This window comes from Rhipicephalus microplus, chromosome 2 (assembly GCF_043290135.1).
Source record: "Rhipicephalus microplus isolate Deutch F79 chromosome 2, USDA_Rmic, whole genome shotgun sequence".
Classification (NCBI taxonomy): domain Eukaryota; kingdom Metazoa; phylum Arthropoda; class Arachnida; order Ixodida; family Ixodidae; genus Rhipicephalus; species Rhipicephalus microplus.
This window is the reverse complement of record NC_134701.1, coordinates 92,006,749-92,032,304: the sequence shown is the minus strand read 5'-3', so window position 1 is coordinate 92,032,304 and position 25,556 is coordinate 92,006,749. Positions and strand designations below refer to the sequence as shown.

Sequence of the window (25,556 nt, the reverse complement as noted above, 5' to 3'; positions counted from 1 at the left end):
ATTTTTATAAAAGCTCACGCGTGCTGGTACGCAATATTGCATGCTATGAATGCCGGAGTAAGCAAATGGCGTCGGTGGTTCAGTGGTAAAATACTCGCATGCTACGCGGGTGACCCGGGTTCTATTCCAGGCTTACGCATCGTTATTTTTAGAAAAGCTCATGCGTGCTGATTCGCAATATTGCAAGCCATGAATGCAGGAGTAAGCAAAAGGCGTCGGCCGTTCAGTGGTAGAATACTCGCCTGCCACGCGGGTGACCCGGGTTCTATTCCCGGCTGACGCATCGTTATTTTTAGAAAAGCTCACGCGTGCTGATTCGCAATATTGCATGCCATGAATGCAGGAGTAAGCAAATGGCGTCGGTGGTTCAGTAGTGGAATACTCGCCTGCCACGCGGATGACCCGGGTTCGATTCCCGGCCGACGCATCGTTATTTTTGTAAAAGCTCACGCATGCTGTTACACAATATTGCATGCCATGAATGCAGGAGTAAGCAAATGGCGTCGGTGGTTCAGTGGTAGAATACTCGCCTGCCACGCGGGTGACCCGGATTCGATTCCCGGCCGACGAATCGTTTATTTTAGAAAAGTACCTGCGTGCTATTCCGCAAAATTGCATGTCATGAATGCAGGAGTAAGCAAATGGCGTTGGTGGTTCAAAGATAGAATACTCACCTGCTGCGCGGGTGACCCGGGTTTGATTCCCGGCTGACGCATTGTTATTTTTAGAAAAGCTCATGCATGATGTTACGCTATATATGCATGCCATGAATGCAGGAGCAAGCAGATGGCGTTGGTGGTTCAGTGGTAGAATACTCGCCTGCCGCGCGGGTGACCCGGGTTCGATTCCCGGCCGACGCATTGTTATGTTTGAAGAAGCTCCGACGTGTTGTAACGAATAATTGCATGTCATGAATGCAGGAGTAAGCAACTGGCGTTGGTGGTTCAGTGGTAAAATACTCCGCTGCCACGCGGGTGACCCAGGTTCGATTCCCGGCCGACGCATTGTTATATTTAGAAAAGTTCACGCGTGCGGTTACGCTATATATGCATGCCATAAATGCCGGAGAAAACAAATGGCGTCGGTCGTTCAGTGGTAGAATGCTCGCCTGCCACACGGGTGAACCGGGTTCAATTCACGGCCGACGCATCGTTATCTTTAAAAAAGCTCACGCGTGTTCTTACGCTATATATGCATGCCATGAACGCAGAAGCAAGGAAATGGCGTCGGTGGTTCAGTGGTAGAATACTCGCCTGCCACTCGGGTGACCCGGGTTCGATTCCCGGCTGACGCATCGTTATTTTTAGAAACGCTTACGCGTGCTGTTACGCAATATTGCATGCCATGAATTCAGGAGTAAGCAATTGGCGTCGGTGGTTCAGTGGTAAAGTACTCGCCTGCCACGCGGCTGACTCGGGTTCGATTCCCTGCCGAAACATCGTGTTTTTTTTAAATTTTCTTGCGTGCCTTTCCGCAATATCGCATGCCAATAAAGCAGGAGTAGGCAAATGGTGTCGGTTGTTCAGTGGTAGAATACTCGCCTGCCACGCGGTTGACCTGGGCTCGATTCCGGGCCGACGCATCGCTATTTTTATAAAAGCTCACGCGTGCTGGTACGCAATATTGCATGCTATGAATGCCGGAGTAAGCAAATGGCGTCGGTGGTTCAGTGGTAAAATACTCGCATGCTACGCGGGTGACCCGGGTTCTATTCCAGGCTTACGCATCGTTATTTTTAGAAAAGCTCATGCGTGCTGATTCGCAATATTGCATGCCATGAATGCAGGAGTAAGCAAAAGGCGTCGGCCGTTCAGTGGTAGAATACTCGCCTGCCACGCGGGTGACCCGGGTTCTATTCCCGGCTGACGCATCGTTATTTTTAGAAAAGCTCACGCGTGCTGATTCGCAATATTGCATGCCATGAATGCAGGAGTAAGCAAATGGCGTCGGTGGTTCAGTAGTGGAATACTCGCCTGCCACGCGGGTGACCCGGGTTTGATTCCGTGCCAAAGCATTGTTACTTTTTGAAAAGCTCACACGTGCTGTTACGCAATATTGCATGTCATGAATGCCGGACAATACAAATGGCATCGGTGGTTCAGTGGTAGAATACTCGCCTGCCACACGGGTGACCCGGGTTCAATTCACGGCCGACGCATCGTTATCTTTAAAAAAGCTCACGCGTGTTAATACGCTATATATACATGCCATGAATGCAGGAGCAAGCAAATGGCGTCGGTAATTCAGTAGTAGAATACTCGCCTGCCCCGCGGGTTACCTGTGTTTAAATCACTGCCGAAGCATTGTTACTTTTAGAAAAGCTCACGCGTGCTATTCCACAATATTGCATGTCAAGAATGCAGGAGTAAGCAAATAGCGTTGGTGGTTCAGTGGTAGAATACTCGTCTGCCACGCGGGCGACCCGGGTTCGATTGCCGGCCGACGCATAGTTATTTTTGTAAAAGCTCACGCATGCTGTTACACAATATTGCATGCCATGAATGCAGGAGTAAGCAAATGGCGTCGGTGGTTCAGTGGTAGAATACTCGCCTGCCGCGCGGGTGACCCGGGTTCGATTCCCAGCCGACGCATTGTTATTTTTGAAGAAGCTCAGACGTGTTGTTACGAATAATTGCATGTCATGAATGAAGGAGTAAGCAACTGGCGTTGGTCGATCAGTGGTAGAATACTCGGCTGCCACGCAAGTGACCCAGGTTCGATTCCCGGCCGACGCATCGTTATCTTTAGAAAAGCTCACGCGTGTTCTTACGCTATATATGCATGCCATGAACGCAGGAGCAAGCAAATGGCGTCGGTGGTTCAGTGGTAGAATACTCGCCTGCCACGCGGGTGACCCGGGTTCGATTCCCGGCTGACGCATCGTTATTTTTAGAAACGCTCACGCGTGCTGTTATGCAATATTGCATGCCATGAATGCAGGAGTAAGCGATTGGCGTCGGTGGTTCAGTGGTAAAATACTCGCCTGCCACGCGGCTGACTAGGGTTCGATTCCCTGCCGAAACATCGTGTTTTTTTAAACTTTTCTTGCGTGCCTTTCCGCAATATCGCATGTCAATAATGCAGGAGTACGCAAATGGTGTCGGTTGTTCAGTGGTAGAATACTCGCCTGCCACGCGGTTGACCTGGGCTCGATTCCGGGCCGACGCGTGGCTATTTTTATAAAAGCTCACGCGTGCTGTTACGCATTATTGCATGCCATGAATGCAGGAGTAAGCAAATGGCGTCGGTGGTTCAGTAGTGGAATACTCGCCTGCCACGCGGGTGACCCGGGTTTGATTCCGTGCCAAAGCATTGTTACTTTTTGAAAAGCTCACACGTGCTGTTACGCAATATTACATGTCATGAATGCCACAGTAAACAAATGGCGTCGGTGGTTCAGTGGTAGAACGCTCCCTTGCCACACTGGTGACCCTGGTTCGATTCCCGGCGGACGCATCGTTTATTTTAAAAAAGTTTCTGCGTGCTATTCCACAATATCGCATGTCAAGAATGCAGGAGGAAGCAAATGGCGTTGGTGGTTCAGTGGTAGAATACTCGTCTGCCACGCGGGCGACCCTGGTTCGATTCCCGGCCGACGCATCGTTATCTTTAGAAAAGCTCACGCGTGCTGTTATGCAATATTCAATGCCACGAATGCAGGAGTAAGCAAATGGCGTCGGTGGTTCAGTGGTAGAATACTCGCCTGCCACGCGGGTATCCCGGGTTCGATTCCCTGCCGAAGCAATGTTACTTTTTGAAAAGCTCACACGTGCTGTTACGCAATATTGCATGTCATGAATGCCGGAGAAAACAAATGGCGTCGGTCGTTCAGTGGTAGAATGCTCGCCTGCCACACGGTGACCCGGGTTCAATTCACGGCCGACGCATCGTTATCTTTAAAGAAGCTGAAGCGTGTTCTTACGCCATATAAGCATGCCATGAACGCAGAAGCAAGGAAATGGCGTCGGTGGTTCAGTGGTAGAATACTCGCCTGCCACGCGGTTGACCCGGGTTCGATTTCCAGTTGACGCATCGTTATTTTTAGAAACGCTCACGCGTGCTGTTACACAATATTGCTTGCCATGAATGCAGGAGTAAGCAATTGGCGTCGGTGGTTCAGTGGTAAAATACTCGCCTGCCACGCGGCTGACTCGGGTTCGATTCCCTGCAGAAACATCGTGTTTTTTAAAACTTTTCTTGCGTGCCTTTCCGCAATATTGCATGTCAATAATGCAGGAGTAGGCAAATGGTGTCGGTTGTTCAGTGGTAGAATACTCGCCTGCCACGCGGGTGACCCGGGTTCTATTCCCGGCTGACGCATCGTTATTTTTAGAAAAGCTCACACATGCTGATTCGCAATATTGCATGCCATGAATGCAGCAGTAAGCAAATAGCGTCGGTGGTTCCGTGGTAGAATACTCGCCTGCCACGCGGGTGACCCGGGTGCTATTCCCGGCTGACGCATCGTTATTTTTAGAAAAGCTTACGCGTGCTGTTATGCAATATTCAATGCCACGAATGCAGGATTAAGCAAATGGCGTCGGTGGTTCAGTGGTAGAATACTCGCCTGCCACGCGGGTGACCCGGGTTCGATTCCCGGCTGATGCATCATTATTTTTAGAAACGCTCACGCGTGCTGTTAAGCAATATTGCATGCCATGAATGCAGGAGTAAGCGATTGGCGTCGGTGGTTCAGTGATAAAATACTTGCCTGCCACGCGGCTGACTTGGGTTCGATTCGCTGCCGAAACATCGTGTTTTTTTTTAAATTTTCTTGCGTGCCTTTCCGCAATATCGCATGTCAATAATGGAGGAGTAAGCAAATGGTGTCGGTTGTTCAGTGGTAGAATACTCGCCCGCCACGCAGTTGACCTGGGCTCGATTCCGGGCCGACGCGTCGCTATTTTTATAAAAGCTCACGCGTGCTGTTACGCAACATTGCATGCCATGAATGCCGGAGTAAGCAAATGGCGTCGGTGGTTCAGTAATAAAATACTCGACTGCCACGCGCATGACACGTGTTCGATTCCTGGCTGAAGCATCGTTATTTTGAGAAAAGCTCACGCGTGCTGTTACGCAATATTGCATGCCATGAATGCCGGAGAATACAAATGGCATCGGTGGTTCAGTGGTAGAATACTCGCCTGCCACACGGGTGACCCGGGTTCAATTCACAGCCGACCCATCGTTATTTTTAGAAAAACTCACGCGTGCTGATTCGCACTATTGCATGCCATGAATGCAGGAGTAAGCAAATGGCGTCAGTGGTTCAGTAGTGGAATACTCGCCTGCCACGCGGGTGACCCGGGGTTGATTCCGTGCCAAAGCGTTGTTACTTTTTGAAAAGCTCACACGTGCTGTTACGCAATATTGCATGTCATGAATGCCGGACAATACAAATGGCATCGGTGGTTCAGTGGTAGAATACTCGCCTGCCACACGGGTGACCCGGGTTCAATTCACGGCCGACGCATCGTTATCTTTAAAAAAGCTCACGCGTGTTAATACGCTATATATACATGCCATGAATGCAGGAGCAAGCAAATGGCGTCGGTAGTTCAGTAGTAGAATACTCGCCTGCCACGCGGGTGACTCGGGTTCTATTCCCTGCCGAAGCATTGCTACTTTTAAAAAAGCTCACACGTGCTGTTACGCACTAATGCATGTCATGAATGCCACAGTAAACAAATGGCGTCGGTGGTTCAGTGGTAGAACGCTCGCTTGCCACACTGGTGACCCTGGTTCGATTCCCGGCCGACGCATCGTTTATTTTAAAAAAGTTTCTTCGTGCTATTCCACAATATCGCATGTCAAGAATGCAGGAGTAAGCAAATGGCGTTGGTGGTTCAGTGGTAGAATACTCGTCTGCCACGCGGGCGACCCTGGTTCGATTCCCGGCCGACGCATCGTTATTTTTGTAAAAGCTCACGCATGCTGTTACACAATATTGCATGCCATGAATGTAGGAGTAAGCAAATGGCTTCGGTGGTTCAGTGGTAGAATACTCGCCTGCCACGCGGGTGACCCGGGTTCGATTCCCGGCCAACGCATCGTTATTTTTGTAAAAGCTCACGCATGCTGTTACGAATATATGCATGCCATGAATGCAGGAGCAAGCAAATTGCGTCGGTGCTTCAGTGGTAGAATACTCGCCTGCCACGCAGGTGACCCAAGTTCGATTCTCGGCCGACGCATCGTTATCTTTAGAAAAGCTCACGCGTGCTGTTATGCAATATTCAATGCCACGAATGCAGGAGTAAGCAAATGGCGTCGGTGGTTCAGTGGTAGAATACTCGCCTGCCACGCCGGTATCCCGGGTTCGATTCCCTGCCGAAGCATTGTTACTTTTTGAAAAGCTCACACGTGCTGTTACGCAATATTGCATGTCATGAATGCCGGAGAAAACAAATTGCGTCGGTCGTTCAGTGGTAGAATGCTCGCCTGCCACACGGTGACCCGGGTTCAATTCACGGCCGACGCATCGTTATCTTTAAAAAAGCTCACGCGTGTTCTTACGCTATATATGCATGCCATGAACGCAAAAGCAAGGAAATGGCGTCGGTGGTTCAGTGGTAGAATACTCGCCTGCCACGCGGTTGACCCGGGTTCGATTTCCAGTTGACGCATCGTTATTTCTAGAAACGCTCACGCGTGCTGTTACGCAATATTGCTTGCCATGAATGCAGGAGTAAGCAATTGGCGTCGGTGGTTCAGTGGTAAAATACTCGCCTGCCGCGCGGCTGACTCGGGTTCGATTCCCTGCAGAAACATCGTGTTTTTAAAACATTTCTTGCGTGCCTTTCCGCAATATTGCATGTCAATAATGCAGGAGTAGGCAAATGGTGTCGGTTGTTCAGTGGTAGAATACTCGCCTGCCACGCGGGTGACCCGGGTTCTATTCCCGGCTGACGCATCGTTATTTTTAGAAAAGCTCACACGTGCTGATTAGCAATATTGCATGCCATGAATGCAGGAGTAAGCGAATAGCGTCGGTGGTTCAGTGGTAGAATACTCGCCTGCCACGCGGGTGACCCGGGTGCTATTCCCGGCTAACGCATCGTTATTTTTAGAAAAGCTCACGCGTGCTGATTCGCAATATTGCATGCCATGAATGCAGGAATAAGCAAATGGCGTTGGTGGTTCAGTGGTAGAATACTCGCCTGCCACGCGGGTGACACGGGTTCTATTCCCGGCTGACGCATCGTTATTTTTAGAAAAGCTCATGCGTGCTGATTCGCAATATTGCATGCCTTGAATGCCGGAGTAAGCAAATGGCGTTGGTGGCTCAGTGGTAAAATACTCGCCTGCCACGCGGGTGACCCTAGTTCGATTCCCGGCTTACGCATCGTTATTTTTAGAAAAGCTCACGCGTGCTGATTCGCAATATTGCATGCCATGAATGCAGGAGTAAGCAAATGGCGTCGGTGGTTCAGTGGTAGAATACTCGCCTGCCGCGCGGGTTACCTGTGTTTAAATCACTGCCGAAGCATTGTTACTTTTAGAAAAGCTCACGCGTGCTGTTACGCAATGTTGCATGCCATGAATGCCGGAGTAAGCAAATGGCGTCGGTGGTTCAGTGGTAGAATAATCGCCTGCCACGCGGGTTACCTGTGTTTAAATCACTGCCGAAGCATTGTTACTTTTAGAAAAGCTCACGCGTGCTTTTCCACAATACTGCATGCCATGAATGTAGGAGTAAGCAAATGGCGTCGGTGGTTCAGTGGTAGAATACTCGCCTGCCACGCGGATGACCCGGGTTCGATTCCCGGCCGACGCATCGTTATTTTTGTAAAAGCTCACGCATGCTGTTACACAATATTGCATGCCATGAATGCAGGAGTAAGCAAATGGCGTCGGTGGTTCAGTGGTAGAATACTCGCCTGCCACGCGGGTGACCCGGATTCGATTACCGGCCGACGCATCGTTTATTTTAGAAAAGTACCTGCGTGCTATTCCGCAATATTGCATGTCATGAATGCAGGAGTAAGCAGATGGCGTTGGTGGTTCAAAGATAGAATACTCAACTGCTGCGCGGGTGACCCGGGTTTGATTCCCGGCCGACGCATTGTTATTTTTAGAAAAGCTCATGCATGCAGTTACGCTATATATGCATGCCATGAATGCAGGAACAAGCAGATGGCGTTGGTGGTTCAGTGGTAGAATACTCGCCTGCCGCGCGGGTGACCCGGGTTCGATTCCCGGCCGACGCATTGTTATGTTTGAAGAAGTTCCGACGTGTTGTAACGAATAATTTCATGTCATGAATGCAGGAGTAAGCAACTGGCGTTGGTGGTTCAGTGGTAGAATACTCGGCTGCCACGCGGCTGACCCAGGTTCGATTCCCGGCCGACGCATTTTTATATTTAGAAAAGCTGACGCGTGCTGTTACGCTAAATATGCATGCCATGAATGCAGGAGCAAGCAAATTGCGATGGTGCTTCAGTGGTAGAATACTCGCCTGCCACGCGGGTGACCCAAGTTCGATTCTCGGCCGACGCATCGTTATCTTTAGAAAAGCTCACGCGTGCTGTTATGCAATATTCAATGCCACGAATGCAGGAGTAAGCAAATGGCGTCGGTGGTTCAGTGGTAGAATACTCGACTGCCACGCGGGTATCCCGGGTTCGATTCCCTTCCGAAGCATTGTTACTTTTTGAAAAGCTCACACGTGCTGTTACGCAATATTGCATGTCATGAATGCCGGAGAAAACAAATGGCGTCGGTCGTTCAGTGGTAGAATGCTCGCCTGCCACACGGGTGACCCGGGTTCAATTCACGGCCGACGCATCGTTATCTTTAAAAAAGCTCACGCGGTTTCTTACGCTATATATGCATGCCATGAACGCAGGAGCAAGCAAATGGCGTCGGTGGTTCAGTGGTAGAACACTTGCCTGCCACGCGGGTGACCCGGGTTTGATTCCCGGCTGACGCATCGTTATTTTTAGAAACGCTCACGCGTGCTGTTACGCAATATTGCATGCCATGAATGCAGGACTAAGCGATTGGCCTCGGTGGTTCAGTGCTAAAATACTTGCCTGCCACGCGGCTGACTTGGGTTCGATTCGCTGCCGAAACATCGTGTTTTTTTTTAATTTTCTTGAGTGCCTTTCCGCAATATCGCATGTCAATAATGCAGGAGTAAGCAAATGGTGTCGGTTGTTCAGTGGTAGAATACTCGCCTGCCACGCAGTTGACCTGGGCTCGATTCCGGGCCGACGCGTCGCTATTCTTATAAAAGCTCACGCGTGCTGTTACGCAATATTGCATGCCATGAATGCCGGAGTAAGCAAATGGCGTCGGTGGTTCAGTGGTAAAATACTCGACTGCCACGCGCATGACACGTGTTCGATTCCTGGCTGAAGCATCGTTATTTTGAGAAAAGCTCACGCGTGCTGTTACGCAATATTGCATGCCATGAATGCAGGAGTAAGCAAATGGCGTCGGTGGTTCAGTGGTGGAATACTCGCCTGCTACGCGGGTGACCCGTGTTTGATTCCGTGCCAAAGCATTGTTACTTTTTGAAAAGCTCACACGTGCTGTTACGCAATATTGCATGTCATGAATGCCGGAGAATACAAATGGCATCAGTGGTTCAGTGGTAGAATACTTGCCTGCCACACGGGTGACCCGGGTTCATTTCACGGCCGACGCATCGTTATCTTTAAAAAAGCTCAAGGGTGTTCTTACGCCATATATGCATGCCATTAAAGCAGGAGAAAGCAAATGGCGTGGGTGGTTCAGTGGTAGAGTACTCCCTACCACACAGGTGACCCGGGTTCGATTCCCGGCTGAAGCATCTTTATTTTTAGAAAAGCTCACGCGTGCTGATTCGCAATATTGCGTGCCATGAATGCAGGAATAAGCAAATGCCGTCGGTGGTTCACTGGTAGAATACTCGCCTGCCACGCGGGTTACTTGTGTTTAAATCGCTGCCGAAGCATTGTTACTTTTAGAAAAGCTCACGCGTGCTGTTACGCAATATTGCATGCCATGAATGCCGGAGTAAGCAAACGGCGTCGGTGGTTCAGTTGTAGAATACTCGCATGCCACGCGGGTGACCCTGGTTCGATTCCCGGCCGACGCATCTTTTATTTTTAAAAAGTTCCTGCATGCTATTCCACAATATTGCATGTCAAGAATGCAGGAGTGAGCAAATGGCGTCGATGGTTCAGTGGCAGAATACTCGCCTGCCACGCGGGTGACCCGGGTTTGATTCCCGGCCGACGCATCGTTTATTTTAGAAAAGTACCTGAGTGCTATTCCGCAATATTGCATGTCAAGAATGCAGGAGCAAGCAGATGGCGTTGGTGGTTCAGTAGTAGAAAACTCGCCTGCCACGCGGGTGACCCGGGTTCTATTCCCTGCCGAAGCATTGCTACATTTAGAAAAGCTCACACGTGCTGTTACGCAATATTGCATGTCATGAATGCCACAGTAAACAAATGGCGTCGGTGGTTCAGTGGTAGAATGCTCGCCTGCCACACTCGTGACCCTGATTCGATTCCCGGCCGACGCATCGTTTATTTTAAAAACGTTCCTGCGTGCTATTCCACAATATTGCATGTCAGGAATGCAGGAGGAAGCAAATGGCGTTGGTGGTTCAGTGGTAGAATACTCGTCTGCCACGCGGGCTACCCGGGTTCGATTCCCGGCCGACGCATCGTTATTTTTGTAAAAGCTCACGCATGCTGTTACACAATATTGCATGCCATGAATGTAGGAGTAAGCAAATGGCTTCGGTGGTTCAGTGGTAGAATACTCGCCTGCCACGCGGGTGACCCGGGTTCGATTCCCGGCCAACGCATCGTTATTTTTGTAAAAGCTCACGCATGCTGTTACGAATATATGCATGCCATGAATGCAGGAGCAAGCAAATTGCGTCGGTGCTTCAGTGGTAGAATACTCGCCTGCCACGCAGGTGACCCAAGTTCGATTCTCGGCTGACGCATCGTTATCTTTAGAAAAGCTCACGCGTGCTGTTATGCAATATTCAATGCCACGAATGCAGGAGTAAGCAAATGGCGTCGGTGGTTCAGTGGTAGAATACTCGCCTGCCACGCCGGTATCCCGGGTTCGATTCCCTGCCGAAGCATTGTTACTTTTTGAAAAGCTCACACGTGCTGTTACGCAATATTGCATGTCATGAATGCCGGAGAAAACAAATGGCGTCGGTCGTTCAGTGGTAGAATGCTCACCTGCCACACGGTGACCCGGGTTCAATTCACGGCCGACGCATCGTTATCTTTAAAAAAGCTCACGCGTGTTCTTACGCTATATATGCATGCCATGAACGCAAAAGCAAGGAAATGGCGTCGGTGGTTCAGTGGTAGAATACTCGCCTGCCACGCGGGTGACCCGGGTGCTATTCCCGGCTAACGCATCGTTATTTTTAGAAAAGCTCATGCGTGCTGATTCGCAATATTGCATGCCATGAATGCAGGAATAAGCAAATGGCGTTGGTGGTTCAGTGGTAGAATACTCGCCTGCCACGCGGGTGACACGGGTTCTATTCCCGGCTGACGCATCGTTATTTTTAGAAAAGCTCATGCGTGCTGATTCGCAATATTGCATGCCATGAATGCCGGAGTAAGCAAATGGCGTTGGTGGCTCAGTGGTAAAATACTCGCCTGCCACGCGGGTGACCCTAGTTCGATTCCCGGCTTACGCATCGTTATTTTTAGAAAAGCTCACGCGTGCTGATTCGCAATATTGCATGCCATGAATGCAGGAGTAAGCAAATGGCGTCGGTGGTTCAGTGGTAGAATACTCGCCTGCCGCGCGGGTTACCTGTGTTTAAATCACTGCCGAAGCATTGTTACTTTTAGAAAAGCTCACGCGTGCTGTTACGCAATGTTGCATGCCATGAATGCCGGAGTAAGCAAATGGCGTCGGTGGTTCAGTGGTAGAATACTCGCCTGCCACGAGGGTTACCTGTGTTTAAATCACTGCCGAAGCATTGTTACTTTTAGAAAAGCTCACGCGTGCTTTTCCACAATACTGCATGCCATGAATGTAGGAGTAAGCAAATGGCGTCGGTGGTTCAGTGGTAGAATACTCGCCTGCCACGCGGATGACCCGGGTTCGATTCCCGGCCGACGCATCGTTATTTTTGTAAAAGCTCACGCATGCTGTTACACAATATTGCATGCCATGAATGCAGGAGTAAGCAATTGGCGTCGGTGGTTCAGTGGTAGAATACTCGCCTGCCACGCGGGTGACCCGGATTCGATTACCGGCCGACGCATCGTTTATTTTAGAAAAGTACCTGCGTGCTATTCCGCAATATTGCATGTCATGAATGCAGGAGTAAGCAAATGGCGTTGGTGGTTCAAAGATAGAATACTCAACTGCTGCGCGGGTGACCCGGGTTTGATTCCCGGCCGACGCATTGTGATTTTTAGAAAAGCTCATGCATGCAGTTACGCTATATATGCATGCCATGAATGCAGGAACAAGCAGATGGCGTTGGTGGTTCAGTGGTAGAATACTCGCCTGCCGCGCGGGTGACCCGGGTTCGATTCCCGGCCGACGCATTGTTATGTTTGAAGAAGTTCCGACGTGTTGTAACGAATAATTGCATGTCATGAATGCAGAAGTAAGCAACTGGCGTTGGTGGTTCAGTGGTAGAATACTCGGCTGCCACGCGGCTGACCCAGGTTCGATTCCCGGCCGACGCATTGTTATATTTAGAAAAGCTGACGCGTGCTGTTACGCTAAATATGCATGCCATGAATGCAGGAGCAAGCAAATTGCGATGGTGCTTCAGTGGTAGAATACTCGCCTGCCACGCGGGTGACCCAAGTTCGATTCTCGGCCGACGCATCGTTATCTTTAGAAAAGCTCACGCGTGCTGTTATGCAATATTCAATGCCACGAATGCAGGAGTAAGCAAATGGCGTCGGTGGTTCAGTGGTTGAATACTCGACTGCCACGCGGGTATCCCGGGTTCGATTCCCTTCCGAAGCATTGTTACTTTTTGAAAAGCTCACACGTGCTGTTACGCAATATTGCATGTCATGAATGCCGGAGAAAACAAATGGCGTCGGTCGTTCAGTGGTAGAATGCTCGCCTGCCACACGGGTGACCCGGGTTCAATTCACGGCCGACGCATCGTTATCTTTAAAAAAGCTCACGCAGTTTCTTACGCTATATATGCATGCCATGAACGCAGGAGCAAGCAAATGGCGTCGGTGGTTCAGTGGTAGAACACTTGCCTGCCACGCGGGTGACCCGGGTTCGATTCCCGGCTGACGCATCGTTATTTTTAGAAACGCTCACGCGTGCTGTTACGCAATATTGCATGCCATGAATGCAGGACTAAGCGATTGGCCTCGGTGGTTCAGTGATAAAATACTTGCCTGCCACGCGGCTGACTTGGGTTCGATTCGCTGCCGAAACATTGTGTTTTTTTTTAATTTTCTTGCGTGCCTTTCCGCAATATCGCATGTCAATAATGCAGGAGTAAGCAAATGGTGTCGGTTGTTCAGTGGTAGAATACTCGCCTGCCACGCAGTTGACCTGGGCTCGATTCCGGGCCGACGCGTCGCTATCTTTATAAAAGCTCACGCGTGCTGTTACGCAATATTGCATGCCATGAATGCCGGAGTAAGCAAATGGCGTCGGTGGTTCAGTGGTAAAATACTCGACTGCCACGCGCATGACACGTGTTCGATTCCTGGCTGAAGCATCGTTATTTTGAGAAAAGCTCACGCGTGCTGTTACGCAATATTGCATGCCATGAATGCAGGAGTAAGCAAATGGCGTCGGTGGTTCAGTGGTGGAATACTCGCCTGCTACGCGGGTGACCCGGGTTTGATTCCGTGCCAAAGCATTGTTACTTTTTGAAAAGCTCACACGTGCTGTTACGCAATATTGCATGTCATGAATGCCGGAGAATACAAATGGCATCGGTGGTTCAGTGGTAGAATACTTGCCTGCCACACGGGTGACCCGGGTTCATTTCACGGCCGACGCATCGTTATCTTTAAAAAAGCTCAAGGGTGTTCTTACGCCATATATGCATGCCATTAAAGCAGGAGAAAGCAAATGGCGTCGGTGGTTCAGTGGTAGAGTACTCCCTGCCACACAGGTGACCCGGGTTCGATTCCCGGCTGAAGCATCGTTATTTTTAGAAAAGCTCACGCGTGCTGATTCGCAATATTGCATGCCATGAATGCAGGAATAAGCAAATGCCGTCGGTGGTTCACTGGTAGAATACTCGCCTGCCACGCGGGTTACTTGTGTTTAAATCGCTGCCGAAGCATTGTTACTTTTAGAAAAGCTCACGCGTGCTGTTACGCAATATTGCATGCCATGAATGCCGGAGTAAGCAAACGGCGTCGGTGGTTCAGTTGTAGAATACTCGCATGCCACGCGGGTGACCCTGGTTTGATTCCCGGCCGACGCATCTTTTATTTTTAAAAAGTTCCTGCATGCTATTCCACAATATTGCATGTCAAGAATGCAGGAGTAAGCAAATGGCGTCGATGGTTCAGTGGTAGAATACTCGCCTGCCACGCGGGTGACCCGGGTTTGATTCCCGGCAGACGCATCGTTTATTTTAGAAAAGTACCTGAGTGCTATTCCGCAATATTGCATGTCAAGAATGCAGGAGCAAGCAGATGGCGTTGGTGGTTCAGTAGTAGAAAACTCGCCTGCCACGCGGGTGACCCGGGTTCTATTCCCTGCCGAAGCATTGCTACATTTAGAAAAGCTCACACGTGCTGTTACGCAATATTGCATGTCATGAATGCCACAGTAAACAAATGGCGTCGGTGGTTCAGTGGTAGAATGCTCGCCTGCCACACTCGTGACCCTGATTCGATTCCCGGCCGACGCATCGTTTATTTTAAAAACGTTCCTGCGTGCTATTCCACAATATTGCATGTCAGGAATGCAGGAGGAAGCAAATGGCGTTGGTGGTTCAGTGGTAGAATACTCGTCTGCCACGCGGGCTACCCGGGTTCGATTCCCGGCCGACGCATCGTTATTTTTGTAAAAGCTCACGCATGCTGTTACACAATATTGCATGCCATGAATGTAGGAGTAAGCAAATGGCGTCGGTGGTTCAGTGGTAGAATACTCGCCTGCCACGCGGGTGACCCGGGTTCGATTCCCGGCCGATGCATCGTTATTTTTGTAAAAGCTCACGCATGCTGTTACAAAATATTGCATGCCATGAATGCAGGAGTAAGAAAATGGCGTCGGTTGTTCAGTGGTAGAATACTCGCCTGCCACGCGGGTGACCCGGGTTCGATTCCCGGCCGACGCATCGTTTATTTTAGAAAAGTACCTGCGTGCTATTCCGCTATATGTGCATGCCACAAATGCAGGAGTAAGCAAATGGCGTCGGTGGTTCAGTGGTAAAATTCTCTCTGCCACGCGGGTGATCCGGGTTCGATTCCCGGCTGACGCATCGTTATTATCAGAAAAGCTCACGCGTGCTGTTACGCTATATATGCATGCCATGAATGCAGGAGCAAGCAAATTGCGTCGGTGCTTCAGTGGTAGAATACTCGCCTGGCACGCGGGTGATCCAAGTTCGATTCTCGGCCGACGCATCGTTATCTCTAGAAAAGCTCACGCGTGCTGTTACGCAATATTCAATGCCACGAATGCAGGAGTAAGCAATTGGCGTCGGAGGTTCAGTGGTAGAATACTCGCCTGCCACGTGGGTTACCTGTGTTTAAATCACTGCGGAAGCATTGTTACTTTTAGAAAAGCTCACGCGTGCTATTCCACAATATTGCATGTCAAGAATGCAGGAGTAAGCAAATAGCGTTGGTGGTTCAGTGGTAGAATACTCGTCTGCCACGCGGGCGACCCGGGTTCGATTGCCGGCTGACGCATCGTTATTTTTAGAAAAGCTCACGCGTGCTGATTCGCAATATTGCATGCCATGAATGCAGGAGTAAGCAAATGGCGTCGGTGGTTCAGTGGTAGAATACTCGCCTGCCACGCGGGTTACCTGTGTTTAAATCACTGCCGAAGCATTGTTACTTTTAGAAAAGCTCACGCGTGCTGTTACGCAATGTTGCATGCCATGAATGCCGGAGTAATCAAATGGCGACGGTGGTTCAGTGGTAGAATACTCGCCTGCCACGCGGGTTACCTGTGTTTAAATCACTGCGGAAGCATTGTTACTTTTAGAAAAGCTCACGCGTGCTATTCCACAATATTGCATGTCAAGAATGCAGGAGTAAGCAAATAGCGTTGGTGGTTCAGTGGTAGAATACTCGTCTGCCACGCGGGCGACCCGGGTTCGATTGCCGGCCGACGCATAGTTATTTTTGTAAAAGCTCACGCATGCTGTTACACAATACTGCATGCCATGAATGTAGGAGTAAGCAAATGGCGTTGGTGGTTCAGTGGTAGAATACTCGCCTGCCACGCGGATGACCCGGGTTCGATTCCCGGCCGACGCATCGTTATTTTTGTAAAAGCTCACGCATGCTGTTACACAATATTGCATGCCATGAATGCAGGAGTAAGCAAATGGCGTCGGTGGTTCAGTGGTAGAATACTCGCCTGCCACGCGGGTGACCCGGATTCGATTCCCGGCCGACGAATCGTTTATTTTAGAAAAGTACCTGCGTGCTATTCCGCAAAATTGCATGTCATGAATGCAGGAGTAAGCAAATGGCGTTGGTGGTTCAAAGATAGAATACTCACCTGCTGCGCGGGTGACCCGGGTTTGATTCCCGGCTGACGCATTGTTATTTTTAGAAAAGCTCATGCATGATGTTACGCTATATATGCATGCCATGAATGCAGGAGCAAGCAGATGGCGTTGGTGGTTCAGTGGTAGAATACTCGCCTGCCGCGCGGGTGACCCGGGTTCGATTCCCGGCCGACGCATTGTTATGTTTGAAGAAGCTCCGACGTGTTGTAACGAATAATTGCATGTCATGAATGCAGGAGTAAGCAACTGGCGTTGGTGGTTCAGTGGTAAAATACTCCGCTGCCACGCGGGTGACCCAGGTTCGATTCCCGGCCGACGCATTGTTATATTTAGAAAAGTTCACGCGTGCGGTTACGCTATATATGCATGCCATAAATGCCGGAGAAAACAAATGGCGTCGGTCGTTCAGTGGTAGAATGCTCGCCTGCCACACGGGTGAACCGTGTTCAATTCACGGCCGACGCATCGTTATCTTTAAAAAAGCTCACACGTGTTCTTACGCTATATATGCATGCCATGAACGCAGAAGCAAGGAAATGGCGTCGGTGGTTCAGTGGTAGAATACTCGCCTGCCACTCGGGTGACCCGGGTTCGATTCCCGGCTGACGCATCGTTATTTTTAGAAACGCTCACGCGTGCTGTTACGCAATATTGCATGCCATGAATTCAGGAGTAAGCAATTGGCGTCGGTGGTTCAGTGGTAAAGTACTCGCCTGCCACGCGGCTGACTCGGGTTCGATTCCCTGCCGAAACATCGTGTTTTTTTTAAATTTTCTTGCGTGCCTTTCCGCAATATCGCATGCCAATAAAGCAGGAGTAGGCAAATGGTGTCGGTTGTTCAGTGGTAGAATACTCGCCTGCCACGCGGTTGACCTGGGCTCGATTCCGGGCCGACGCATCGCTATTTTTATAAAAGCTCACGCGTGCTGGTACGCAATATTGCATGCTATGAATGCCGGAGTAAGCAAATGGCGTCGGTGGTTCAGTGGTAAAATACTCGCATGCTACGCGGGTGACCCGGGTTCTATTCCAGGCTTACGCATCGTTATTTTTAGAAAAGCTCATGCGTGCTGATTCGCAATATTGCATGCCATGAATGCAGGAGTAAGCAAAAGGCGTCGGCCGTTCAGTGGTAGAATACTCGCCTGCCACGCGGGTGACCCGGGTTCTATTCCCAGCTGACGCATCGTTATTTTTAGAAAAGCTCACGCGTGCTGATTCGCAATATTGCATGCCATGAATGCAGGAGTAAGCAAATGGCGTCGGTGGTTCAGTAGTGGAATACTCGCCTGCCACGCGGGTGACCCGGGTTTGATTCCGTGCCAAAGCATTGTTACTTTTTGAAAAGCTCACACGTGCTGTTACGCAATATTGCATGTCATGAATGCCGGACAATACAAATGGCATCGGTGGTTCAGTGGTAGAATACTCGCCTGCCACACGGGTGACCCGGGTTCAATTCACGGCCGACGCATCGTTATCTTTAAAAAAGCTCACGCGTGTTAATACGCTATATATACATGCCATGAATGCAGGAGCAAGCAAATGGCGTCGGTAGTTCAGTAGTAGAATACTCGCCTGCCCCGCGGGTTACCTGTGTTTAAATCACTGCCGAAGCATTGTTACTTTTAGAAAAGCTCACGCGTGCTATTCCACAATATTGCATGTCAAGAATGCAGGAGTAAGCAAATAGCGATGGTGGTTCAGTGGTAGAATACTCGTCTGCCACGCGGGCGACCCGGGTTCGATTGCCGGCCGACGCATAGTTATTTTTGTAAAAGCTCACGCATGCTGTTACACAATATTGCATGCCATGAATGCAGGAGTAAGCAAATGGCGTCGGTGGTTCAGTGGTGGAATACTCGCCTGCCACGCGAGTGACCCGGGTTCGATTCCCGGCCGACGCAATGTTTATTTTAGAAAAGTACCTGCGTGCTCTTCCGCAATATTGCATGTCATGAATGCAGGAGTAAGAAAATGGCGTTGGTGGTTCAGTGATACATTACTCACCTGCTGCGCGGGTGACCCGGGTTTGATTCCCGGCTGACGCATTGTTATTTTTAGAAAAGCTCATGCATGCTGTTACGCTATATATGCATGCCATGAATGCAGGAGCAAGCAGATGGCGTTGGTGGTTCAGTGGTAGAATACTCGCCTGCCGCGCGGGTGACCCGGGTTCGATTCCCAGCCGACGCATTGTTATTTTTGAAGAAGCTCAGACGTGTTGTTACGAATAATTGCATGTCATGAATGAAGGAGTAAGCAACTGGCGTTGGTCGATCAGTGGTAGAATACTCGGCTGCCACGCAAGTGACCCAGGTTCGATTCCCGGCCGACGCATCGTTATCTTTAGAAAAGCTCACGCGTGTTCTTACGCTATATATGCATGCCATGAACGCAGGAGCAAGCAAATGGCGTCGGTGGTTCAGTGGTAGAATACTCGCCTGCCACGCGGGTGACCCGGGTTCGATTCCCGGCTGACGCATCGTTATTTTTAGAAACGCTCACGCGTGCTGTTATGCAATATTGCATGCCATGAATGCAGGAGTAAGCGATTGGCGTCGGTGGTTCAGTGGTAAAATACTCGCCTGCCACGCGGCTGACTAGGGTTCGATTCCCTGCCGAAACATCGTGTTTTTTTAAACTTTTCTTGCGTGCCTTTCCGCAATATCGCATGTCAATAATGCAGGAGTACGCAAATGGTGTCGGTTGTTCAGTGGTAGAATACTCGCCTGCCACGTGGTTGACCTGGGCTCGATTCCGGGCCGACGCGTCGCTATTTTTATAAAAGCTCACGCGTGCTGTTACGCATTATTGCATGCCATGAATGCAGGAGTAAGCAAATGGCGTCGGTGGTTCAGTAGTGGAATACTCACCTGCCACGCGGGTGACCCGGGTTTGATTCCGTGCCAAAGCATAGTTACTTTTTGAAAAGCTCACAAGTGCTGTTACGCAATATTGCATGTCATGAATGCCGGACAATACAAATGGCATCGGTTGTTCAGTGGTAGAATACTCGCCTGCCACACGGGTGACCCGGGTTCGATTCCCGGCTGACGCATCGTTATTTTTAGAAACGCTCACGCGTGCTGTTACGCAATATTGCATGCCATGAATTCAGGAGTAAGCAATTGGCGGCGGTGGTTTAGTGGTAAAATACTCGCCTGCCACGCGGCTGACTCGGGTTCGATTCCCTGCCGAAACATCGTGTTTTTTAAACATTTTCTTGCGTGCCTTTCCGCAATATCGCATGCCAATAATGCAGGAGTAGGCAAATGGTGTCGGTTGTTCGGTGGTAGAATACTCGCTTGCCACGCGGTTGACCTGGGCTCGATTCCGGGCCGACGCATCGCTATTTTTATAAAAGCTCACGCGTGCTGGTACGTAATATTGCATGCTATGAATGCCGGAGTAAGCAAATGGCGTCGGTGGTTCAGTGGTAAAATACTCGCCTGCCACGCGGGTGACCCGGGTTCTATTCCCGGCTTACGCATCGTAATTTTTAGAAAAGCTCATGCGTGCTGATTCGCAATATTGCATGCCATGAATGCAGGAGTAAGCAAATGGCGTCGGCCGTTCAGTGGTAGAATACTCGCCTGCCACGCGGGTGACCCGGGTTCTATTCCCGGCTGACGCATCGTTATGTTTAGAAAAGCTCACGCGTGCTGATTCGCAATATTGCATGCCATGAATGCAGGAGTAAGCAAATGGCGTCGGTGGTTCAGTGGTAGAATACTCGCCTGCCACGCGGGTAATCCGGGTTCGAATCCCGGCTGAAGCATTGTTTATTTTACAAAAGCTCACGCGTGCTTTTACGCTATATATACACGCCATGAATGCAGGAGATAGCAAATGGCGTCGGTAGTTCAGTAGTAGAATACTCACCTGCCACGCGGGTGACCCGGGTTCTATTTCCTGCCGAAGCATTGCTACATTTAGAAACGCTCACACGTGCTGTTACGCAATATTGCATGTCATGAATGCCATAGTAAGCAAATGGCGTCGGTGGTTCAGTGGTAGAATGCTCGCCTGCCACACTGGTGACCCTGGTTCGATTCCCGGCCGACGCTTCGTTTATTTTAGAAAAGTACGTGCGTGCTCTTCCGCAATATTGCATGTCATGAATGCAGAAGTAAGCAAATGGCGTCTGTGGTTCAGTGATACAATACTCACCTGCTGCGCGGGTGACCCGGGTTCATTGCCGGCTGACGCATTGTTATTTTTAGAAAAGCTCATGCATGCTGTTACGCTATATATGCATCCCATGAATGCAGGAGCAAGCAGATGGCGTCGGTGGTTCAGTGGTAGAATACTCGCCTGCCACGCGAGTGACCCGGGTTCGATTCCCGGCCGACGCATCGTTTATTTTAGAAAAGTACCTGCGTGCTCTTCCGCAATATTGCATGTCATGAATGCAGGATTAAGCAAATGGCATTGGTGGTTCAGTGATACAATACTCACCTGCTGCGCGGGTGACCCGGGTTTGATTCCCGGCTGACGCATTGTTATTTTCAGAAAAGCTCACGCATGCTGTTACACAATATTGCATGCCATGAATGCAGGAGTAAGCAAATGGCGTCGGTGGTTCAGTGGTAGAATACTCGCCTGCCACGCGAGTGACCCGGGTTCGATTCCCGGCCGACGCATTGTTTATTTTAGAAAAGTACCTGCGTGCTCTTCCGCAATAATGCATGTCATGAATGCAGGAGTAAGCAAATGGCGTTGGTGGTTCAGTGATACATTACTCACCTGCTGCGCGGGTGACCCGGGTTTGATTCCCGGCTGACGCATTGTTATTTTTAGAAAAGCGCATGCATGCTGTTACGCTATATATGCATGCCATGAATGCAGGAGCAAGCAGATGGCGTTGGTGGTTCAGTGGTAGAATACTCGCCTGCCGCGCGGGTGACTCGGCTTCGATTCCCAGCCGACGCATTGTTATTTTTGAAGAAGCTCAGACGTGTTGTTACGAATAATTGCATGTCATGAATGAAGGAGTAAGCAACTGGCGTTGGTGGATCAGTAGTAGAATACTCGGCTGCCACGCAAGTGACCCAGGTTCGATTCCCGGCCGACCCATCGTTATCTTTAGAAAAGCTCACGCGTGTTCTTACGCTATATATGCATGCCATGAACGCAGCAGCAAGCAAATGGCGTCGGTGGTTCAGTGGTAGAATACTCGCCTGCCACGCGGGTGACCCGGGTTCGATTCCCGGCTGACGCATCGTTATTTTTAGAAACTCTCACGCGTGCTGTTATGCAATATTGCATGCCATGAATGCAGGAGTAAGCGATTGGCGTCGGTGGTTCAGTGGTAAAATACTCGCCTGCCACGCGGCTGACTAGGGTTCGATTCCCTGCCGAAACATCGTGTTTTTTTAAACTTTTCTTGCGTGCATTTCCGCAATATCGCATGTCAATAATGCAGGAGTACGCAAATGGTGTCGGTTGTTCAGTGGTAGAATACTCGCCTGCCACGCGGTTGACCTGGGCTCGATTCCGGGCTGACGCGTCGCTATTTTTATAAAAGCTCACGCGTGCTGTTACGCATTATTGCATGCCATGAATTCAGGAGTAAGCAAATGGCGTCGGTGGTTCAGTAGTGGAATACTCGCCTGCCACGCGGGTGACCCGGGTTTGATTCCGTGCCAAAGCATTGTTACTTTTTGAAAAACTCACACGTGCTGTTACGCAATATTACATGTCATGAATGCCACAGTAAACAAATGGCGTCGGTGGTTCAGTGGTAGAACGCTCGCCTGCCACACGGATGACCCGGGTTCAATTCACGGCTGACGCATCGTTATCTTTAAAAAAGCTCACGCGTGTTAATACGCTATATATACATGCCATGAATGCAGGAGCAAGCAAATGGTGTCGGTAGTTCAGTAGTAGAATACTCGCCTGCCACGCGGGTGACTCAGGTTCTATTCCCTGCCGAAGCATTGCTACTTTTAAAAAAGCTCACACGTGCTGTTACGCAATATTATATGTCATGAATGCCACAGTAAACAAATGGCGTCGGTGGTTCAGTGGTAGAACGCTCCCTTGCCACACTGGTGACCCTGGTTCGATTCCCGGCGGACGCATCGTTTATTTTAAAAAAGTTTCTGCGTGCTATTCCACAATATCGCATGTCAAGAATGCAGGAGGAAGCAAATGGCGTTGGTGGTTCAGTGGTAGAATACTCGTCTGCCACGCGGGCGACCCTGGTTCGATTCCCGGCCGACGCATCGTTATCTTTAGAAAAGCTCACGCGTGCTGTTATGCAATATTCAATGCCACGAATGCAGGAGTAAGCAAATGGCGTCGGTGGTTCAGTGGTAGAATACTCGCCTGCCACGCGGGTATCCCGGGTTCGATTCCCTGCCGAAGCATTGTTACTTTTTGAAAAGCTCACACGTGCTGTTACGCAATATTGCATGTCATGAATGCCGGAGAAAACAAATGGCGTCGGTCGTTCAGTGGTAGAATGCTCGCCTGCCACACGGTGACCCGGGTTCAATTCACGGCCGACGCATCGTTATCTTTAAAGAAGCTGAAGCGTGTTCTTACGCCATATAAGCATGCCATGAACGCAGAAGCAAGGAAATGGCGTCGGTGGTTCAGTGGTAGAATACTCGCCTGCCACGCGGTTGACCCGGGTTCGATTTCCAGTTGACGCATCGTTATTTTTAGAAACGCTCACGCGTGCTGTTACACAATATTGCTTGCCATGAATGCAGGAGTAAGCAATTGGCGTCGGTGGTTCAGTGGTAAAATACTCGCCTGCCACGCGGCTGACTCGGGTTCGATTCCCTGCAGAAATATCGTGTTTTTTAAAACTTTTCTTGCGTGCCTTTCCGCAATATTGCATGTCAATAATGCAGGAGTAGGCAAATGGTGTCGGTTGTTCAGTGGTAGAATACTCGCCTGCCACGCGGGTGACCCGGGTTCTATTCCCGGCTGACGCATCGTTATTTTTAGAAAAGCTCACACATGCTGATTCGCAATATTGCATGCCATGAATGCAGCAGTAAGCAAATAGCGTCGGTGGTTCCGTGGTAGAATACTCGCCTGCCACGCGGGTGACCCGGGTGCTATTCCCGGCTGACGCATCGTTATTTTTAGAAAAGCTTACGCGTGCTGTTATGCAATATTCAATGCCACGAATGCAGGATTAAGCAAATGGCGTCGGTGGTTCAGTGGTAGAATACTCGCCTGCCACGCGGGTGACCCGGGTTCTATTCCCGGCTGACGCATCGTTATTTTTAAAAAAGCTCATGCGTGCTGATTCGCAATATTGCATGCCATGAATGCCGGAGTAAGCAAATGGCGTCGGTGGCTCAGTGGTAAAATACTCGCCTGCCACGCGGGTGACCCGGGTTCGATTCCCGGCTTACGCATCGTTATTTTTAGAAAAGCTCACGCGTGCTGATTCGCAATATTGCATGCCATGAATGCAGGAGTAAGCAAATGGCGTCGGTGGTTCAGTGGTAGAATACTCGCCTGCCACGCGGGTTACCTGTGTTTAAATCACTGCCGAAGCATTGTTACTTTTAGAAAAGCTCACGCGTGCTGTTACGCAATGTTGCATGCCATGAATGCCGGAGTAAGCAAATAGCGTTGGTGGTTCAGTGGTAGAATACTCGTCTGCCACGCGGGCGACCCGGGTTCAATTGCCGGCCGACGCATAGTTATTTTTGTAAAAGCTCACGCATGCTGTTACACAATACTGCATGCCATGAATGTAGGAGTAAGCAAACGGCGTCGGTGGTTCAGTGGTAGAATACTCGCCTGCCACGCGGATGACCCGGATTCGATTCCCGGCCGACGCATCGTTTATTTTAGAAAAGTACCTGCGTGCTATTCCGCAATATTGCATGTCATGAATGTAGGAGTAAGCAAATGGCATTGGTGGTTCAAAGATAGAATACTCACCTGCTGCGCGGGTGACCCGGGTTTGATTCCCGGCCGACGCATTGTTATTTTTAGAAAAGCTCATGCATGCAGTTACGCTATATATGCATGCCATGAATGCAGGAGCAAGCAGATGGCGTTGGTGGTTCAGTGGTAGAATACTGGCCTGTCGCGCGGGTGACCCGGGTTTGATTCCCGGCCGACGCATTGTTATGTTTGAAGAAGCTCCGACGTGTTGTAACGAATAATTGCATGTCATGAATGCAGGAGTAAGCAACTGGCGTTGGTGGTTCAGTGGTAGAATACTCGGCTACCACGCGGGTGACCCAGGTTCGATTCCGGGCCGACGCATTGTTATATTTAGAAAAGCTCACGCGTGCTGTTACGCTATATATGCCTGCCATGAATGCAGGAGCAAGCAAATTGCGACGGTGCTTCAGTGGTAGAATACTCGCCTGCCACGCGGGTGACCCAAGGTCGATTCTCGGCCGACGCATCGTTATCTTTAGAAAAGCTCACGCGTGCTGTTATGCAATATTCAATGCCACGAATGCAGGAGTAAGCAAATGGCGTCGGTGGTTCAGTAGTAGAATACTCGCCTGCCACGCGGGTATCCCGGGTTCGATTCCCTGCCGAAGCATTGTTACTTTTTGAAAAGCTCACACGTGCTGTTACGCAATATTGCATGTCATGAATGCCGGAGAAAACAAATGGCGTCGGTCGTTCAGTGGTAGAATGCTCGCCTGCCACACGGGTGACCCGGGTTCACTTCACGGCCGACGCATCGTTATCTTTAAAAAAGCTCACGCGTGTTCTTACGGTATATATGCATGCCATGAACGCAGGAGCAAGCAAATGGCGTCGGTGGTTCAGTGGTAGAACACTCGCCTGCTACGCGGGTGACCCGGGTTCGATTCCCGGCTGACGCATCATTATTTTTAGAAACGCTCACGCGTGCTGTTAAGCAATATTGCAT

General features: G+C 50.0%; 64 non-coding genes across 64 annotated transcripts; all 64 read left to right on the top strand.

The window, feature by feature from the left end:
- Positions 1-356: 356 nt before the first annotated feature.
- Positions 357-427, top strand: TRNAG-GCC (transfer RNA glycine (anticodon GCC)). The gene has a single exon. It is a non-coding gene; the product is annotated as a tRNA-Gly (tRNA).
- Positions 428-500: 73 nt separating this feature from the next.
- Positions 501-571, top strand: TRNAG-GCC (transfer RNA glycine (anticodon GCC)). The gene has a single exon. It is a non-coding gene; the product is annotated as a tRNA-Gly (tRNA).
- A 218-nt stretch (positions 572-789) lies between these two features.
- TRNAG-GCC (transfer RNA glycine (anticodon GCC)) lies at positions 790-860 on the top strand. The gene has a single exon. It is a non-coding gene; the product is annotated as a tRNA-Gly (tRNA).
- A 363-nt stretch (positions 861-1,223) lies between these two features.
- TRNAG-GCC (transfer RNA glycine (anticodon GCC)) lies at positions 1,224-1,294 on the top strand. Its single transcript has one exon. It is a non-coding gene; the product is annotated as a tRNA-Gly (tRNA).
- A 793-nt stretch (positions 1,295-2,087) lies between these two features.
- TRNAG-GCC (transfer RNA glycine (anticodon GCC)) lies at positions 2,088-2,158 on the top strand. The gene has a single exon. It is a non-coding gene; the product is annotated as a tRNA-Gly (tRNA).
- A 218-nt stretch (positions 2,159-2,376) lies between these two features.
- TRNAG-GCC (transfer RNA glycine (anticodon GCC)) lies at positions 2,377-2,447 on the top strand. Its single transcript has one exon. It is a non-coding gene; the product is annotated as a tRNA-Gly (tRNA).
- Positions 2,448-2,520: 73 nt separating this feature from the next.
- TRNAG-GCC (transfer RNA glycine (anticodon GCC)) lies at positions 2,521-2,591 on the top strand. Its single transcript has one exon. It is a non-coding gene; the product is annotated as a tRNA-Gly (tRNA).
- A 218-nt stretch (positions 2,592-2,809) lies between these two features.
- TRNAG-GCC (transfer RNA glycine (anticodon GCC)) lies at positions 2,810-2,880 on the top strand. Its single transcript has one exon. It is a non-coding gene; the product is annotated as a tRNA-Gly (tRNA).
- Positions 2,881-3,529: 649 nt separating this feature from the next.
- Positions 3,530-3,600, top strand: TRNAG-GCC (transfer RNA glycine (anticodon GCC)). The gene has a single exon. It is a non-coding gene; the product is annotated as a tRNA-Gly (tRNA).
- Positions 3,601-3,673: 73 nt separating this feature from the next.
- TRNAG-GCC (transfer RNA glycine (anticodon GCC)) lies at positions 3,674-3,744 on the top strand. Its single transcript has one exon. It is a non-coding gene; the product is annotated as a tRNA-Gly (tRNA).
- A 505-nt stretch (positions 3,745-4,249) lies between these two features.
- Positions 4,250-4,320, top strand: TRNAG-GCC (transfer RNA glycine (anticodon GCC)). The gene has a single exon. It is a non-coding gene; the product is annotated as a tRNA-Gly (tRNA).
- A 217-nt stretch (positions 4,321-4,537) lies between these two features.
- Positions 4,538-4,608, top strand: TRNAG-GCC (transfer RNA glycine (anticodon GCC)). The gene has a single exon. It is a non-coding gene; the product is annotated as a tRNA-Gly (tRNA).
- A 794-nt stretch (positions 4,609-5,402) lies between these two features.
- TRNAG-GCC (transfer RNA glycine (anticodon GCC)) lies at positions 5,403-5,473 on the top strand. Its single transcript has one exon. It is a non-coding gene; the product is annotated as a tRNA-Gly (tRNA).
- Positions 5,474-5,691: 218 nt separating this feature from the next.
- Positions 5,692-5,762, top strand: TRNAG-GCC (transfer RNA glycine (anticodon GCC)). Its single transcript has one exon. It is a non-coding gene; the product is annotated as a tRNA-Gly (tRNA).
- A 73-nt stretch (positions 5,763-5,835) lies between these two features.
- Positions 5,836-5,906, top strand: TRNAG-GCC (transfer RNA glycine (anticodon GCC)). Its single transcript has one exon. It is a non-coding gene; the product is annotated as a tRNA-Gly (tRNA).
- A 73-nt stretch (positions 5,907-5,979) lies between these two features.
- On the top strand, positions 5,980-6,050 carry TRNAG-GCC (transfer RNA glycine (anticodon GCC)). Its single transcript has one exon. It is a non-coding gene; the product is annotated as a tRNA-Gly (tRNA).
- Positions 6,051-6,842: 792 nt separating this feature from the next.
- Positions 6,843-6,913, top strand: TRNAG-GCC (transfer RNA glycine (anticodon GCC)). The gene has a single exon. It is a non-coding gene; the product is annotated as a tRNA-Gly (tRNA).
- Positions 6,914-7,130: 217 nt separating this feature from the next.
- Positions 7,131-7,201, top strand: TRNAG-GCC (transfer RNA glycine (anticodon GCC)). The gene has a single exon. It is a non-coding gene; the product is annotated as a tRNA-Gly (tRNA).
- Positions 7,202-7,706: 505 nt separating this feature from the next.
- TRNAG-GCC (transfer RNA glycine (anticodon GCC)) lies at positions 7,707-7,777 on the top strand. Its single transcript has one exon. It is a non-coding gene; the product is annotated as a tRNA-Gly (tRNA).
- Positions 7,778-7,850: 73 nt separating this feature from the next.
- TRNAG-GCC (transfer RNA glycine (anticodon GCC)) lies at positions 7,851-7,921 on the top strand. Its single transcript has one exon. It is a non-coding gene; the product is annotated as a tRNA-Gly (tRNA).
- Positions 7,922-8,139: 218 nt separating this feature from the next.
- TRNAG-GCC (transfer RNA glycine (anticodon GCC)) lies at positions 8,140-8,210 on the top strand. Its single transcript has one exon. It is a non-coding gene; the product is annotated as a tRNA-Gly (tRNA).
- A 506-nt stretch (positions 8,211-8,716) lies between these two features.
- On the top strand, positions 8,717-8,787 carry TRNAG-GCC (transfer RNA glycine (anticodon GCC)). Its single transcript has one exon. It is a non-coding gene; the product is annotated as a tRNA-Gly (tRNA).
- Positions 8,788-8,861: 74 nt separating this feature from the next.
- On the top strand, positions 8,862-8,932 carry TRNAG-GCC (transfer RNA glycine (anticodon GCC)). The gene has a single exon. It is a non-coding gene; the product is annotated as a tRNA-Gly (tRNA).
- A 1,225-nt stretch (positions 8,933-10,157) lies between these two features.
- TRNAG-GCC (transfer RNA glycine (anticodon GCC)) lies at positions 10,158-10,228 on the top strand. The gene has a single exon. It is a non-coding gene; the product is annotated as a tRNA-Gly (tRNA).
- Positions 10,229-10,589: 361 nt separating this feature from the next.
- Positions 10,590-10,660, top strand: TRNAG-GCC (transfer RNA glycine (anticodon GCC)). The gene has a single exon. It is a non-coding gene; the product is annotated as a tRNA-Gly (tRNA).
- Positions 10,661-10,733: 73 nt separating this feature from the next.
- TRNAG-GCC (transfer RNA glycine (anticodon GCC)) lies at positions 10,734-10,804 on the top strand. Its single transcript has one exon. It is a non-coding gene; the product is annotated as a tRNA-Gly (tRNA).
- Positions 10,805-11,453: 649 nt separating this feature from the next.
- On the top strand, positions 11,454-11,524 carry TRNAG-GCC (transfer RNA glycine (anticodon GCC)). Its single transcript has one exon. It is a non-coding gene; the product is annotated as a tRNA-Gly (tRNA).
- Positions 11,525-12,029: 505 nt separating this feature from the next.
- Positions 12,030-12,100, top strand: TRNAG-GCC (transfer RNA glycine (anticodon GCC)). The gene has a single exon. It is a non-coding gene; the product is annotated as a tRNA-Gly (tRNA).
- A 73-nt stretch (positions 12,101-12,173) lies between these two features.
- On the top strand, positions 12,174-12,244 carry TRNAG-GCC (transfer RNA glycine (anticodon GCC)). The gene has a single exon. It is a non-coding gene; the product is annotated as a tRNA-Gly (tRNA).
- A 218-nt stretch (positions 12,245-12,462) lies between these two features.
- TRNAG-GCC (transfer RNA glycine (anticodon GCC)) lies at positions 12,463-12,533 on the top strand. Its single transcript has one exon. It is a non-coding gene; the product is annotated as a tRNA-Gly (tRNA).
- Positions 12,534-13,039: 506 nt separating this feature from the next.
- Positions 13,040-13,110, top strand: TRNAG-GCC (transfer RNA glycine (anticodon GCC)). Its single transcript has one exon. It is a non-coding gene; the product is annotated as a tRNA-Gly (tRNA).
- A 74-nt stretch (positions 13,111-13,184) lies between these two features.
- TRNAG-GCC (transfer RNA glycine (anticodon GCC)) lies at positions 13,185-13,255 on the top strand. The gene has a single exon. It is a non-coding gene; the product is annotated as a tRNA-Gly (tRNA).
- A 1,225-nt stretch (positions 13,256-14,480) lies between these two features.
- On the top strand, positions 14,481-14,551 carry TRNAG-GCC (transfer RNA glycine (anticodon GCC)). The gene has a single exon. It is a non-coding gene; the product is annotated as a tRNA-Gly (tRNA).
- A 361-nt stretch (positions 14,552-14,912) lies between these two features.
- TRNAG-GCC (transfer RNA glycine (anticodon GCC)) lies at positions 14,913-14,983 on the top strand. The gene has a single exon. It is a non-coding gene; the product is annotated as a tRNA-Gly (tRNA).
- Positions 14,984-15,056: 73 nt separating this feature from the next.
- On the top strand, positions 15,057-15,127 carry TRNAG-GCC (transfer RNA glycine (anticodon GCC)). The gene has a single exon. It is a non-coding gene; the product is annotated as a tRNA-Gly (tRNA).
- Positions 15,128-15,200: 73 nt separating this feature from the next.
- Positions 15,201-15,271, top strand: TRNAG-GCC (transfer RNA glycine (anticodon GCC)). Its single transcript has one exon. It is a non-coding gene; the product is annotated as a tRNA-Gly (tRNA).
- A 218-nt stretch (positions 15,272-15,489) lies between these two features.
- TRNAA-GGC (transfer RNA alanine (anticodon GGC)) lies at positions 15,490-15,560 on the top strand. Its single transcript has one exon. It is a non-coding gene; the product is annotated as a tRNA-Ala (tRNA).
- Positions 15,561-15,777: 217 nt separating this feature from the next.
- On the top strand, positions 15,778-15,848 carry TRNAG-GCC (transfer RNA glycine (anticodon GCC)). Its single transcript has one exon. It is a non-coding gene; the product is annotated as a tRNA-Gly (tRNA).
- A 361-nt stretch (positions 15,849-16,209) lies between these two features.
- Positions 16,210-16,280, top strand: TRNAG-GCC (transfer RNA glycine (anticodon GCC)). Its single transcript has one exon. It is a non-coding gene; the product is annotated as a tRNA-Gly (tRNA).
- Positions 16,281-16,353: 73 nt separating this feature from the next.
- Positions 16,354-16,424, top strand: TRNAG-GCC (transfer RNA glycine (anticodon GCC)). The gene has a single exon. It is a non-coding gene; the product is annotated as a tRNA-Gly (tRNA).
- Positions 16,425-16,497: 73 nt separating this feature from the next.
- TRNAG-GCC (transfer RNA glycine (anticodon GCC)) lies at positions 16,498-16,568 on the top strand. The gene has a single exon. It is a non-coding gene; the product is annotated as a tRNA-Gly (tRNA).
- Positions 16,569-16,786: 218 nt separating this feature from the next.
- Positions 16,787-16,857, top strand: TRNAG-GCC (transfer RNA glycine (anticodon GCC)). The gene has a single exon. It is a non-coding gene; the product is annotated as a tRNA-Gly (tRNA).
- Positions 16,858-17,220: 363 nt separating this feature from the next.
- Positions 17,221-17,291, top strand: TRNAG-GCC (transfer RNA glycine (anticodon GCC)). The gene has a single exon. It is a non-coding gene; the product is annotated as a tRNA-Gly (tRNA).
- Positions 17,292-18,084: 793 nt separating this feature from the next.
- TRNAG-GCC (transfer RNA glycine (anticodon GCC)) lies at positions 18,085-18,155 on the top strand. The gene has a single exon. It is a non-coding gene; the product is annotated as a tRNA-Gly (tRNA).
- A 362-nt stretch (positions 18,156-18,517) lies between these two features.
- TRNAG-GCC (transfer RNA glycine (anticodon GCC)) lies at positions 18,518-18,588 on the top strand. The gene has a single exon. It is a non-coding gene; the product is annotated as a tRNA-Gly (tRNA).
- A 218-nt stretch (positions 18,589-18,806) lies between these two features.
- On the top strand, positions 18,807-18,877 carry TRNAG-GCC (transfer RNA glycine (anticodon GCC)). Its single transcript has one exon. It is a non-coding gene; the product is annotated as a tRNA-Gly (tRNA).
- Positions 18,878-19,095: 218 nt separating this feature from the next.
- On the top strand, positions 19,096-19,166 carry TRNAG-GCC (transfer RNA glycine (anticodon GCC)). The gene has a single exon. It is a non-coding gene; the product is annotated as a tRNA-Gly (tRNA).
- Positions 19,167-19,671: 505 nt separating this feature from the next.
- On the top strand, positions 19,672-19,742 carry TRNAG-GCC (transfer RNA glycine (anticodon GCC)). The gene has a single exon. It is a non-coding gene; the product is annotated as a tRNA-Gly (tRNA).
- Positions 19,743-20,103: 361 nt separating this feature from the next.
- On the top strand, positions 20,104-20,174 carry TRNAG-GCC (transfer RNA glycine (anticodon GCC)). The gene has a single exon. It is a non-coding gene; the product is annotated as a tRNA-Gly (tRNA).
- A 217-nt stretch (positions 20,175-20,391) lies between these two features.
- On the top strand, positions 20,392-20,462 carry TRNAG-GCC (transfer RNA glycine (anticodon GCC)). The gene has a single exon. It is a non-coding gene; the product is annotated as a tRNA-Gly (tRNA).
- Positions 20,463-20,968: 506 nt separating this feature from the next.
- On the top strand, positions 20,969-21,039 carry TRNAG-GCC (transfer RNA glycine (anticodon GCC)). The gene has a single exon. It is a non-coding gene; the product is annotated as a tRNA-Gly (tRNA).
- A 217-nt stretch (positions 21,040-21,256) lies between these two features.
- Positions 21,257-21,327, top strand: TRNAG-GCC (transfer RNA glycine (anticodon GCC)). The gene has a single exon. It is a non-coding gene; the product is annotated as a tRNA-Gly (tRNA).
- A 507-nt stretch (positions 21,328-21,834) lies between these two features.
- On the top strand, positions 21,835-21,905 carry TRNAG-GCC (transfer RNA glycine (anticodon GCC)). The gene has a single exon. It is a non-coding gene; the product is annotated as a tRNA-Gly (tRNA).
- Positions 21,906-22,410: 505 nt separating this feature from the next.
- Positions 22,411-22,481, top strand: TRNAG-GCC (transfer RNA glycine (anticodon GCC)). Its single transcript has one exon. It is a non-coding gene; the product is annotated as a tRNA-Gly (tRNA).
- A 362-nt stretch (positions 22,482-22,843) lies between these two features.
- Positions 22,844-22,914, top strand: TRNAG-GCC (transfer RNA glycine (anticodon GCC)). The gene has a single exon. It is a non-coding gene; the product is annotated as a tRNA-Gly (tRNA).
- Positions 22,915-22,987: 73 nt separating this feature from the next.
- On the top strand, positions 22,988-23,058 carry TRNAG-GCC (transfer RNA glycine (anticodon GCC)). Its single transcript has one exon. It is a non-coding gene; the product is annotated as a tRNA-Gly (tRNA).
- A 505-nt stretch (positions 23,059-23,563) lies between these two features.
- On the top strand, positions 23,564-23,634 carry TRNAG-GCC (transfer RNA glycine (anticodon GCC)). The gene has a single exon. It is a non-coding gene; the product is annotated as a tRNA-Gly (tRNA).
- A 217-nt stretch (positions 23,635-23,851) lies between these two features.
- Positions 23,852-23,922, top strand: TRNAG-GCC (transfer RNA glycine (anticodon GCC)). The gene has a single exon. It is a non-coding gene; the product is annotated as a tRNA-Gly (tRNA).
- Positions 23,923-23,995: 73 nt separating this feature from the next.
- On the top strand, positions 23,996-24,066 carry TRNAG-GCC (transfer RNA glycine (anticodon GCC)). Its single transcript has one exon. It is a non-coding gene; the product is annotated as a tRNA-Gly (tRNA).
- Positions 24,067-24,283: 217 nt separating this feature from the next.
- On the top strand, positions 24,284-24,354 carry TRNAG-GCC (transfer RNA glycine (anticodon GCC)). The gene has a single exon. It is a non-coding gene; the product is annotated as a tRNA-Gly (tRNA).
- Positions 24,355-24,427: 73 nt separating this feature from the next.
- On the top strand, positions 24,428-24,498 carry TRNAG-GCC (transfer RNA glycine (anticodon GCC)). The gene has a single exon. It is a non-coding gene; the product is annotated as a tRNA-Gly (tRNA).
- A 218-nt stretch (positions 24,499-24,716) lies between these two features.
- TRNAD-GUC (transfer RNA aspartic acid (anticodon GUC)) lies at positions 24,717-24,787 on the top strand. The gene has a single exon. It is a non-coding gene; the product is annotated as a tRNA-Asp (tRNA).
- A 73-nt stretch (positions 24,788-24,860) lies between these two features.
- On the top strand, positions 24,861-24,931 carry TRNAG-ACC (transfer RNA glycine (anticodon ACC)). The gene has a single exon. It is a non-coding gene; the product is annotated as a tRNA-Gly (tRNA).
- A 507-nt stretch (positions 24,932-25,438) lies between these two features.
- Positions 25,439-25,509, top strand: TRNAS-GCU (transfer RNA serine (anticodon GCU)). Its single transcript has one exon. It is a non-coding gene; the product is annotated as a tRNA-Ser (tRNA).
- Positions 25,510-25,556: the final 47 nt, after the last annotated feature.